The following is a 9,059-nucleotide window of genomic DNA, read 5'->3' on the forward strand; positions in this document are numbered from 1 at the left end:
CACACACACATGTACACACTCACACAGTCCAGAACCTATTTTGTTCACCTGTACACACACCTATTTTATTCACCGCTCCCCCCTCCAAGCTATACATAATGGATGCTCAGTAAATATTTGCCAAATGATTGAAAGCACATATATGTTCTATATATTCAGGACTGTGTCATGAGCCACTGGAAGAGCAGCAGAATTGGAATCAGATGGATGTGGCTCTGAGTGTCACGTCGGCTGATTTTAAAGTCACTCAAACACAGATGCCAGTGGGAGCCGGTAGGTAATACAAACATATGAAAGAGGGAGATGGGACCACAGGAGCTAGGCACCACCCTCGCCCCTCCCCATCTAAAGAGGGCAGCCTCCACCCACTTCCAATATTTGCTGCCAAACACCAAATCTGGATTTTTGGGGGGTGGGGGAAAGGATGGGGATCAAGTGTTAGAAGCTAATAAAAAAACAAAAAAATACTGTGTGTGCCAAATAAAATAGAACTGAGGGCTGTGCTACGTTCTCAGGCCCCCGAGTTTGCAACCTTTGACTTACAAGTTATGGAAGCGTGTATACTTCGCTGAGTCTCCCCAAGCCTCAATTTCCTCTTCTGTAAAATGGGGAGGCTACTGTCTGCCCTACTGTCCTCTTGGAAGTGCTGTGAGGCACTGTGTGAAAGCACACGTGAGATGTTGTTACTCTGTGCCCCCCAGGGCAGCAGCTCATGTTCAGCATTCTGTCAGAAGCGATATATTTATTAATGCATATAAACTTTCTAAATATGTTTGAAAGTTGTAGTGCTTCTCCTGCAACGTCAGCTTATAGCAGGAATACTTTTTTTTCTCCTTTTCTGCATTTCAATAGAAATGTTGAGCTGATAATTTTAGGTCATAAATTGACCAATGGCTTTGAAAAGAGTCATTTTGCTGAAGTTAAAATTCCCCTGAATTTAAAGCCAATCCATCCAGTCAGTGGAATGAAGAGAGATTTTATACTTTTAGTGGAGTCCAGCCCCCTCGGTCAGGTGTGGGAACAGATGGGTGTCGGCAGACAGATCAGTCAGGGCTCAAGCTAAGAAGCAGAACCCACGAGGACATACATGTCTTTGCAGGGATGGGACCTCACACAGGGGGCAGCTGGCCACGCCATCTCTGTAAGGCCCTTTTCCCCACGCCTGATGCTGGGACTTGAAGTCCACAGGGCAACAGTCAAGAAGGGGAGGTGGGTGGAAGGGGTGTATCGGGGGGAGGAAACAAGAACAAGCTAGAACACACAGCAAGAGCTGCAGTCCAGGAGGACAGGCCGAAATCTGTGCCAGCTCCTGTTGTCTCTGACCTCAGTGGGGTGGGCACCCCACAGGAATCTGAGATGCTGAAGGTGGATCCAGGGCAAGGTGAGTCTGCAGATACATGAGGACATGTGAGTGCTACGACATGGCCACTGCCTCCTTTTTGCCCTCCAGATCTCCTACAGGAACGTCCTTTGTGGCCCACTTGGACCTGCAGTCCACAGGCAAGGGAACTCTGGGAAATGTAGGTCAGCCTAGCTAAATGGACACATTACAAAGCCACCACAGCAAGTTAGGTGGGATTAAATTATGTCACAGAAGAAAGAATGTTTACCCCGGATGAGACTGGGAGCTTAGTGGCCGACACTAGATGCCCGTTTGTTCTACTGGCAGGAGAGTTGGGTTTGAGTTACTTGGCCACATGCAACAGGTCTCCAGAGAGGGACCAGGATCAGAGCAGAGGGGAGGCGGGCTGAAGTCTGCTCCAGGAACCTGTCTATTCTGAGCCTTTAAGGAGCTCAAGAGAAGGGAGAGGCCTGGCTCCTGCTCCAGGGAGGGTGATAGCAGGAGAAGAGCCTTGCTGAGCAGGAGAACGGCGGGACCTGAGGCGACTTACGTCTGCACACTCCTCACATCCGCACGCTCCTCAGGGGCCAGAAGTAGAAACACAAAGAGGTCTTGACAAAGGGGGGTGCCTGGGGGTGGAACTCCTCAGGACACCTTCGAAGAGGAGGGTCACTGGGCTGAGGGGGTGAGTGGTGATGACGTCTAAAGCTTGGTCACCACCTCAATAAGTTTGTAGTGTGAGAGAGGGAGAGAAAGACCGACTCGTGGCCAGTAGACAATAGCCTATTTCAAAGATAAGGATCAGCAGGGTTAGAAAAAAAAATAAACAAAACAAAACAAAAAGCCTCTGTGTAGCATTTTATAATATTCCCCTCCTACTCAGAAATTGCCCATAGGTCACCTCACCCAGTCTCCAGCCTCCTGCTGTCCCCTCAGTGATGGCCTCAGGTTGGGCACCTGACTGAAGGGCAGTCATCCACTGGCTGATGTGCTGAGCCGGTCCGACTCCCCCTTTCTCCCGGAAATTTGAATTAGGAGACACTGAGAGCCCTGAGGATATTAGGCAGGTAGCTGTGGGGCTTGAAGCAGGAAGGTTTGCAAATAGGAAGGAGAGGCAGGGTTTAGAGAAAGTGGCCATCTTGGGCCGTGCATAGGCCAAAGTGTGATGGGAGAAATACCCAGGAGAGAGAGCCGGAATGGAGCAGAGAGGGGCAGAAGCCTCCTCCCCAAGCCTCTCCAGCCCAAAAGATATATGAGCTTCAGGACTTTTCTAGTCTCTATGAAGTAGTTTTTGTTTATAGATGTCTCCAGAGCCCTGTATCCTTATGATAGTTTCCACCCACCTTATTCCCCTTGCTTTAGCTAAATGAGGAGACTCTGTTACTAGAGCAAAAGCTCCTTGAGTAATTAAGGCTACACTTTTACCTCACCCCATTCTCCCAATGACCCAGTGAGATGGACACCCACAGGGTCTTCCTCAGGAAAAGTCGAGCAACAGGGCCAGGGTCAGCCAGTGAGTAGGAGAACCAGGACTCAAAGCCAGGCTCTCAGACCCTAAATCTTTGCTCTTCCTCTTTACCACCTTGTCCCTCCAGGGTCTGGAAAGTTTGAAGACTCCAGGCAGCAGGTGCAATGTGTTTCTGTCTTTCCTCTTCGAGCTGAAGAGCAGACACTCTCTTCATTCCACTGACTGGTGGGATGTGAGAGCAAGGGCCAGAGGGCTCATTGAACACTCTGGAAGCTGGACCCTCCTCTCAGTATCTGCTTCTGGGGGTGCCATCCAGGGAGTTCACAAGCAGCAGCCACATGTGTGAGTAGTGCCCAGAGAGGACCCTGGGAACAAGGTGGTGACTCTGAACAGGTACTGGGAGACTTTGGTTCTAGCACCTGGTTCCTGCCTCACACTTCCCATGGCAGGGAGCAAACAGGGTCTCACATCTGCTGAGGGGCTATTTGGAAAGAGTAACATTTAAATAAGAGAGTGCAATGTGGTCACACTGGTCCTGGAAAATGCATAAAGCAAATAGCCTGAAGAATATGCTCAGGCCCTTTGTATCTCCCTCCTTGGATTTATTCTAAAGACAACTTAGTAAGGAACTGAAAGAAAATCCTTCATGCAGAAAGATGTCCAGTGTTGTGTGCCATCCCCAGTCTGGGCCCTGCTTTCTAGTCTATAAAATGAGGTCTGTGAGGTAGGGAAGCCCATCACTCCCTGGGCAAGTGACACCACAGGGTGGCACTCAGACTTCCAGCCTCCCTGGCCCCATGCAGGAAGACGACCTCAGGCTCCTCAGACCCAGGGCTTCTGTCTGCATGAGTCATGCCTGGTGCTCTGGCACTACAGCCCACAAAGCCCTTCATGAGGCCACTGCTCTGCCACCACCTTGGGGTCCTACCACTGCCTGGCTGATGAGGATCCAGTGCACATTTCTGGTCTTTAAACACACCAAACACTTGCTTTCCTCAGGCCCTTTCCATCTACAGTTCCTTTTGCCTGGAACTTGGATGGCTCCTTCCAAAATACCACACATGGGATGGTTTAAACAATAGAAATTTATCTTCTCGCAGGTCTGGAGGCTGGAAGACCACCATCAAGGTGTCAGCAGGGTTGGTTTCTGGCCAGGCTTGCAGACAGAGCCTTCTCGCGGTGTCCTCATGTCTTCTGTCCTCTGTGCATGCGCATCTCTGGTGTCCCTCTGTGTGTCCAAATATTCTTCTCCTATAAACACACTAGTAAGATTGAATTAGGGCCCACCCTGAAGGCCTCATTTTAACTAAATCACCTCTTTAAAGGCCCTTTCTCCAAATACAGTCATATTCTGAGGTATTGGGGTTAGGGCTTCAACATATAAAGGTTGGTGAGGGGGAGATTCAGCCCATAACACCATCCTTCAAGTCTCTCCTCAAATGCCATGTTTCCAGGAGCATCTCCATGGCCTCCACATGGAGCCATGCAGGGAGCTCACTTTGGGGTGATGCCAGGCTGTGTGGGGGCTGACATCAGCCCTGCTCTGCTGGCCAAGCCCTGGGCACCACATGGAGCTGTATCCGTCCATGGGGAGGAGAGATTTTGCCTTCACCAGAGGTACTGCCTGCTCACGAAGCCACGCACCCATGGGCCGTGTCTGCCCAGAGGGGACACCTTGTTCTAATAAAGGCACTCCATAGGCAAGTGGAAACACTGCTTTCCCAGCCCCCACACTGCCACCTGCCTCCCCTTCACCTTTTCACCCTGTCACCCTGGTTGTTTTATTTGACACACTTACAACAACTCGTCATGGTGGTTTGGAGTTTTGTTTGGTGTTTGGCCATCTCACCCCACTAGCAGGGACCTTGTCCTATTCAGAGTCACTTTCTCAGCCCCCAGTGCAGAGCCTGGCACTAAAGTCAGCTCACTGGAGGAAAGAACGTGCTTTACCAACCCTTCCAAGCACTGCCTGGCAGACGCTGGGCTCCTCTCTGCTCACGTGTGCTCCCAGGACCCACGAGCTCACCCCGGGAGGATAGGGCACTGGGTGAGAGAACCAAGCGGCTTTCCAAGGAATGGGTAGGGAGACACGGTCACCAGAGGTCAGGTGGCTGCTGGCTGGCCTGAACCCCAGCTGGTGGAACTGCTGAGTGAGATGGAAAAATGTCTCAAGCAGAGAGGAAGGAGTTGAGTGGGCCTTGGAGATGTATAAGGTGCGCTTGTGGGGAGAGCGAAAGACGCACCGCAGCCGTGTGAAAGAGCCCACAGTCTGCCTAAAAATGCCAGCGAAGCCAGAGCCAGCTCAGATAGGTGGGAAGCACGCAGGGCCCTGATGAATGGGGGCATGACTCTGTGTGGGCAGCCCATAATACCTGCAAGGCCAGCTTGTAAATCACTGACACGGCTGGCATGTGGCAGGAGACATCACCCTCTAAAGAAAACCATTTCCTAACCCATTGGTTCGTCTATTTCAGGGTGTTGTTTTTGGAATAGTTGCAGGCACATGACTAGCAAGAGCATCATTTGGATATTTTTCTTGAGGCTTGGTGAAATCCAGAGCTTCTCAGTTGGGCTTTCCTGCTAAGGATTGCCCGGCCGGGTCATGGCAAGCCCGGGAGAACATTTTCAAGATTTCCTTTTCATGGCTCAGTGGGCCATTGTAAATCCAGGGTAATATTTTTCCTTGCAGGTGAACATATTCATTTTGGGGGTTGTTGTTAGGTCACAAAAAGTCCTAGGCAGTGGCCTATTGTTCAGGGTTGGAAGGCGAAGGCCCGTAAGTAATGACTGTCTTATTAGAGGTTTGATGAATGAGACGCAGTAATGAAGTTTCTTTTGTTCTTGCCTATGGGGCCCACAATTGTTAATCTATAACTTGCTATATGGATTCGAACTTATTAATCATTTTAAAGCAAAATTCTATTTAATGACTGAAATGGAAAATGAGGCTTTGATGAAATGGAATGTCAATCTGGCCCTACTTTCCTCCCCAGTGGGTGCCAAGTGGCAGATTCTCAAGTTTCCTCCCCAGAGAGGGTTTGGGAGAGATGAGGTGGGCAAGAGCGGAAGGCAGGAGGAACTCAAAGGGGAAAGTGTCATCTCTGCCCCATGCACAGGTGTGGACAAGGCCTCATGGCTCCAGGTAAGACCTTTGTTTCCCAGGAAGGCAGGGCTGGCTTTGTTTCCTTCCCTGGTTTGCAGTCAGGACTAGAAAGCTGGGCTGGAAAGGGTTCAGTCTTCCTGGCCAGAGCTCATCATGACAATTTTCATTTTTTACATCTGTAGGGCACTTTAAGATCCATGAAATATTTTTACAACCATGGTCCCATGGAGCCCCGCAGCATTCTTGGGATGATTTATTATCCCCATTACATAGATGAGCAAACTGAGGAGCAGAGAGGCAAAGAGACTTGGCCAGATCACCAAGCAAGAACTCTAACCCGGGTCTCCTGACTTGCAGTCCAGTGTCCCTACACACTCCCCTGGATGCCAGACTGGGTCCTTCCAGGGAGCCCAGGCCCTGGGGCAGAGTATACAGGCGCTTGGGCCCTGGGAAAGGACAATGGGTCTGCCTCTCTTTATAGCAGGCTTGGGCAATGGAGAAACTTCTGACCCTGATGGTTTGCAGGAGGGGTGATGGCTTATTTGATTTACTCTCTGTCTCCCCCACTAGAATGTGAGGAAGTCCATGAAGGGAGAGAGATTAGTCTGTTTTGTTCACTATGTTTTCCCAGTACCTAGACGAGTGCCTGGCACATAGTAGGTGCTCAATAAATATTTGGTAATGAATTAGTGGGTAAACAAATAAATGAAGCAACCTGCCTCAGGACAGAGGGTCCTCCTTCTCCAGGACCACCTAGTATCCCTTTTCTAGTCCCTCAGACCGTTCCTGGCACTTTCCACTCTGAGAGGGTCTGCGTGCAAGGACCCAAGAGTCCTGTTTAGAGAGCAGAGTTTGCATCTGTTGGTCACAGCCTGTCCTGGAAGGAGAAGACTCTGCTTGGAGCCAGATCCCATCCCATACCTCCAAGACATTCTTTTCTCCAACTCTTCCAAAAAAAAATCAGCAAGATGTCAGTTTGTCTTTCTTTGGAATCAAATCAATCAATTCAATCATTATGTAAACATTTGAGTAGTGCCTCTGTGGCAAGCCCTGTACTAGGCTCTGCAGATGCGACAGGGCACAAGCAGGGCCACTGTCCCACATGCAGGGCCTCTGAGAGTGCAGACAAAGAGAGCCATGGCTACCAGCGAGCCTGGCCCTTTTCAGTTGTCTTCTGTTGCAATCTACCTTACGTGTTGTGGGGTAAAACAACACCACCATTTACTGCTAGTATCTTTCATGATTCTGGCTCTGGCCTGGGACCCCTCATCTAATGACATTTGGACGGTGGCTGGAGGCACCTTGAGGACCACTCATGTCTGGTGGTTAAAGCTGGCTGTTGAGTAGAACCTATGAGGTTCCTCCATATGGCCTGGGCTTCTTTGCAACATGTTGAGTGGGTTCCAAGAGGAAATATCCCAAGAGATATCCAGGCGGCAGCTGTGTCACCTTCTATGACCCAGGAAGTCATTAGGGTCTCTGCTGCCAACTCCATTGGTTGAGGCAATCATAGAGACCCACTCAGGTACAAAGGGAAGGGTCAGGGATCCCATCTCTTAAAGGTGGAGTGGCAAGGCCTCACTGTAAGCAGAGTATGTAGGATGGAAGACACTGTATAGGTACTTAGCACAATCCAGTCTGTCATACCTAAGATCCTGGGGCGGGGGAGGAAACCTGCTCCCTTTTCCTTCCTTCCCCCTCCTTGCCTCCCTCCCTCCCTGCCTGTCCCCAGCACATACCAAGGCCAGGCTGGGTGGGAAAGGGCTCCTGTTGACCCTGTTTTCTGAAACAACTGCCAGGTCAGTCCACCAGCTGTGACCTTGGAACTCTGGATCCTCAGCTTTCAAATCAGAGTAAGAAGAGCCCTAGAGGTCCTGCCTCATGATGTGATCGTGGGGTTGAAGGGACAGAATATTTAGAATCCAGCAATCTGGCTGTGAATCCCAGCTCCTCTGCTTTCTATCCCTGTGTCCTCAGGACAAAAGCAATGACAATATAGAATATTTACCAGGACCAGAGCCTGTTTATTTTTCTACTTAAATTTCATGACCACCCAATACCCAAAAGGTGGTTATCTTTATGCCCTTTTTGTAGATTAAGAAACTGAGGCTCAGCAAGGCTAAATTGTGTGTCTAAGGTCACTCAGCTAAGTGAAAGAGCTGAGCCCGCTTGACTTGAAGTTTGAGCTGTGTTACTCCTCCTGCCCGCTGACTGTAGAAGTGAGACTCATTGTTCAGGTGCAAGGGTTGGGAGGCTGGCCTAAGAAGAGGAGAAGGTATGGTGGCCAGGCAGGCTTTGGCTTCTGTGCCCTTTGTTTAAGACTCCTGTTTGGTTGGAGAGGCCAAACAGTGAGGAACACAAGAGCATCAACTCTGGAGCCACGTGGCCTGGGTTCCAGATCCTGGCTCTGCCACTTACTAACCTGGCTCTGCCACTTACTAACCTGGCTCTGCCACTTACTAACCTGGCTCAGTTTCCCCATCTGTATAACAGAGATAAAAAAAAATCTTCCCTACCTCATGGTATTACTGAGGATTAGCTAAGTCAATTTTTGTTAAGCAACCAGCACAGAGCCTGGTACTGTAAGTAAGCAATAGGCAAGCCCACAGTTTTTTTGCACCTGTTGCATTTGACAGAGGGCCGGCCTTACCAGAGAGCTCTCTCTCCCCTCAATATGTGTGGCTCTGGGATGTGGCCAACTAGAAGCACAGATCTGATGGGCTGGTTGGGATCAGGTGGAAAAGAGATTGTGAAATAATGATCAACACACAGAAGCTGCCTGGAGATTTTCTAAAAGGTTCTCACATTCCTTTTATTAACTTGAAATTATGTCAGGAAAGAATGCTGGTGTGTAGGGGAAGGAAATGGGCTTTAATGTCCAACAGTCTTGAGTTCAGATCAACTCTCTAGTTCTGTGGCTTTGGGTACGTTGCTCAACATCTCTCAATCTAAGCTTCTGTATCTTTAAAGTGTGGGGAGAACTTCTTTCAGGGTTCTTGTGAGAATTAAATGAGATGACGTTAAATAAATATCTAGCACAGCTCTTTTGTCTTATATTAAATATGGCCAAAAATTTTGCTGCCCCCCCTTCAAGAGATGAAATCTATTTCTCCATCTCTAAATATAGGCTGACCTTGTGACTGGCT

Source organism: Cynocephalus volans, chromosome 10, assembly GCF_027409185.1.
Source record: "Cynocephalus volans isolate mCynVol1 chromosome 10, mCynVol1.pri, whole genome shotgun sequence".
Classification (NCBI taxonomy): domain Eukaryota; kingdom Metazoa; phylum Chordata; class Mammalia; order Dermoptera; family Cynocephalidae; genus Cynocephalus; species Cynocephalus volans.